The following is a 3,804-nucleotide window of genomic DNA, read 5'->3' on the forward strand; positions in this document are numbered from 1 at the left end:
CAAATTGATATGCATACAGTTCGGGGATGTTCTCTGTTTTGTCACGCCGACGGCGGGACAGAAAGTGCGTGACGAGGCCGCCGAATGTCAGGTGGAAAATCCCCTTTATTCCAGTAAACAAACCCTTTTAAGCGCTTCAGCAGAACGCAACATACGCCCTCAACATCAGGTGAGAAATCCCCTTTATTCCAGTAAACAAACCCTTTTAAGCGCTTCAGCAGAACGCAACATACGCCCTCAACATCAGGTGGGAAATCCCTTTTATTCCAGTAAACAAACCCTTTTAAGCGCTTCGGCAGAACGCAACATACGCCCTCAACATCAGGTGGGAAATCCCCTTTATTCCGGTAAACAAATCCTTTTTAAGCGCTTCGGTAGAACGCAACGTACGCCCTCAACATCCGGTGGGAAATCCCCTTTATTCCGGTAAACAAACCATTTTTAAGCGCTTCACTAGAACGCAACGTACGTCCTGAACATCCGGTGGGAAATCCCCTTTATTCCGGTAAATAAACCATTTTTAAGCGCTTCAGTAGAACGCAACATACGCCCTCAACATCCGGTGGGAAATCCCCTTTATTCCGGTAAACAAACCCTTTTTAAGCGCTTCAGCAGAACGCAACATACGCCCTCAACATCAGGTGAGAAATCCCCTTTATTCCAGTAAACAAACCCTTTTAAGCGCTTCAGCAGAACGCAACATACGCCCTCAACATCAGGTGGGAAATCCCTTTTATTCCAGTAAACAAACCCTTTTAAGCGCTTCGGCAGAACGCAACATACGCCCTCAACATCAGGTGGGAAATCCCCTTTATTCCGGTAAACAAACCCTTTTTAAGCGCTTCGGTAGAACGCAACGTACGCCCTCAACATCCGGTGGGAAATCCCCTTTATTCCGGTAAACAAACCATTTATAAGCGCTTCGGTAGAACGCAACGTACGCCCTCAACATCCGGTGGGAAATCCCCTTTATTCCGGTAAACAAACCATTTTTAAGCGCTTCACTAGAACGCAACGTACGTCCTGAACATCCGGTGGGAAATCCCCTTTATTCCGGTAAATAAACCATTTTTAAGCGCTTCAGTAGAACGCAACATACGCCCTCAACATCCGGTGGGAAATCCCCTTTATTCCGGTAAACAAACCCTTTTTAAGCGCTTCAGTAGAACGCAACATACGCCGTCAACATCCGGTGGGAAATCCCCTTTATTCCAGTAAACAAATCCTTTTTAAGCGCTTGAGTAGAACGCAACATAAGCCCTCAACATCCGTAGTTGCTATCGCATAGGCAGGTGTTCAGGCACTTGATAAGACAAGAGCTCGCGTCACTGCATATCACATATTCTCCTTCTTTCCATGTTTGTTTCTGCTATCATTCATATGTTCTTTCATAGACACAGTGATCAATAAAACAATATTCACAAGCTTTGATGTGTGTAGAATGTAGTTTATTATGTAGTGGCTATCTCGGTACTACAGAAGAGAGGGATACTGAGAGGGATACTGTTGTGCAGTGTTCACCAACAAAACATCCAGTGTACCTCTGCCAAGATGGCAGGCATTCAATGCTGCCCGCAAGCACCTGAGAGAAAAGGAAAATCTTCATCTCAGTGAAGGGGAATAAACATACACAGTGTCAGACAGCACCCACTGCATCACACATCAAAAAGCAAAAAACCTTTGTATGTTTCAGAAGGAAGGTTTGCCCTTATGGCTGTACAGCACGTGCTTTGGTGACTTTTCTGCAGAGCTTTCCTAATGGTCCTCAGATCCATCTGGTAACCTGTTTGTAGGCGACGTACCGAAACTTCCTGCGTGTACTATGGGCAGCGTAAAATTATGATATGTAACGTTACTGAAAAAAAAAAAAAGAAAAACTCAAGGCACACGTGAATGAACTCACTTGTTCACTTCGCTGTTCGTGGTAAGGGCGTAGACGTCGCTTTCTCTCACGTAGCCGTAGGGCACCTGGAGCACCTCAGTGTCCAGCCACAGTATTTCAGAGTACTGATTTCTTGTCATGCAACCGCTGCGCTGCTTCAGTAACGTCTCATTTGGCGGCAACGAAGGTATTCCAATGCCGTCGGCATCGGCACGCATTTGCCGCACGGACCCATGAACTGAAGGAGCAATACCACATTTCCGCTGTGAGGCTCTCAACATTTTCATTAGACATGAATATGGTTTCCCACCCGGCAAGGTGACGGCGATGACGGCAAGTCATCCTCCGTCGGCGATTCTGCGGATGGCATCGTGTCATGCAGTGTGTCCGGCGTGCCCTCGTAAGAAAAAAAGATTTGCCGCCGTGACTGCTGGACTATCGGAAGCTCGAAGGCATTCAGATTTGGTAAATTCGACATTACACGACGTGTACCCCACAACATTTCGGCCATTACAGTTTAGCCGGAGACTGGGACGCGGATGAGGAAGGCGAGTCTAGCCATAGCCGATACGAGCCAACCCAGTGTAGTGGCGTAGGGAGTACACAGCCTTTCACTCGAATGCAATCTTTGAAATTCGACTACTCGAAAAGAAAAAAGGATTCCAAAAGAAATATTTCGTAACTGAGATGTACTCTTCCTATAAGGTTACCCTGGGTTGGGATTCACTTTATAGTTTTACTCACTAGTTTTTAGTCACTTACTTACTAGATTTTATTCACTTTACTTACTAGTTTTTAGTCACTTTAAGGTACCTTCTAAGTTAAAGCAACGACATAAACATAGTTGAAAGGTAGAAGTGAAAACGACGATAAAAAAACAGAGACACGGAACAGAAAAAGACAACACGACACGTTGAAAGGGACATAGTTGACATAGGGACATAGCGACATAGTTGAAAGGGCTTACATATCAGGAGATGAGATATAACTAAGACAGCCTTCATTCTGGGACGTCTCCAAAACTGTACTGGATTCTTGGGAAGCTGCGTTCAAGCGTTTTATAAGGAAAACGAGAGTGGCGTTTAATCACTCTGGATGAGCAGTTTCTGCAGTGCAAATTGCGAAATTGGAAACAGGCTGAAGTGGAGGACAATTGGAATTGTTCCCGTTACATATGCATGTACCTGAGAAACATCATTAGCGAGTAAACGAGTATGACACCGCATGTTGTAACATGCGACATCAATCAAAACGAGTTATTTCGGACAACGAAAGGTCAGGCACCTCCTCAGACAATAACAGCAAACAACTTTCGCCACACAGTATATCATTTTCCACCTTTATTCGCTCAGAACAGGTGTATTCTTTCAAAACAAAACAAAAAAACGCCACTTTCTATACCGCAGAGTGAAGCAAAGGATGCAAGAAGAGCGTTACTAAAGGTGTAATATCGGCATACACTACATTTTATCGAGTGTCGATCATTAAGGCTGTAAAGCGAAAGTGTTGAAAGGGGTGTTTACACCCAACACACCCTCTCTACACCCCATGTGAACTGGGAATACGGTTTAAAAATGGGGTTTTAATTAGGAAAAGAAAAATTGTGCTGGTTTCAGAGCTCCGCTCAGCAAGTGTTCACATTATAGACGACAACCTGACTTAAAAACAAATTATTTGACAGGGAATGATGTTAGTAATGTAGCTCATATATCTTACACTCGTTGCAGGCGTACGTCGTAATTGCAAAAACGTATTACCGTCACCGTTACCAACGTTTTCCGTCCCACTATTGACTCTTTTCATCTGACGTCACTGTCGCAGACGGCATAGCCTTTCCCCCTGCTCGTGGCAGCCATACTTTTGTGCATGGCGCGTGCACGCTACCAGCATTAACTGTGGTGCGAGCACGTGCGAACACAAAA

The 3,804-nt window shown here is 44.9% G+C and overlaps 1 long non-coding RNA gene across 1 annotated transcript in view; it reads right to left on the reverse strand.

Annotated features, from left to right (window-relative positions):
- Window positions 1–2,934, reverse strand: part of LOC135390050 (uncharacterized) — a 43,615-nt gene extending 40,681 nt beyond the window's left edge. The window contains exon 1 of the long non-coding RNA XR_010421679.1: window positions 2,850–2,934. This is a non-coding gene — a long non-coding RNA (uncharacterized LOC135390050). The remainder of the gene's footprint in view (window positions 1–2,849) is intronic.
- Between the last annotated feature and the right edge of the window lie 870 nt (window positions 2,935–3,804).

This window comes from Ornithodoros turicata, chromosome 3, assembly GCF_037126465.1.
Source record: "Ornithodoros turicata isolate Travis chromosome 3, ASM3712646v1, whole genome shotgun sequence".
NCBI classification, from domain to species: Eukaryota; Metazoa; Arthropoda; class Arachnida; order Ixodida; family Argasidae; genus Ornithodoros; species Ornithodoros turicata.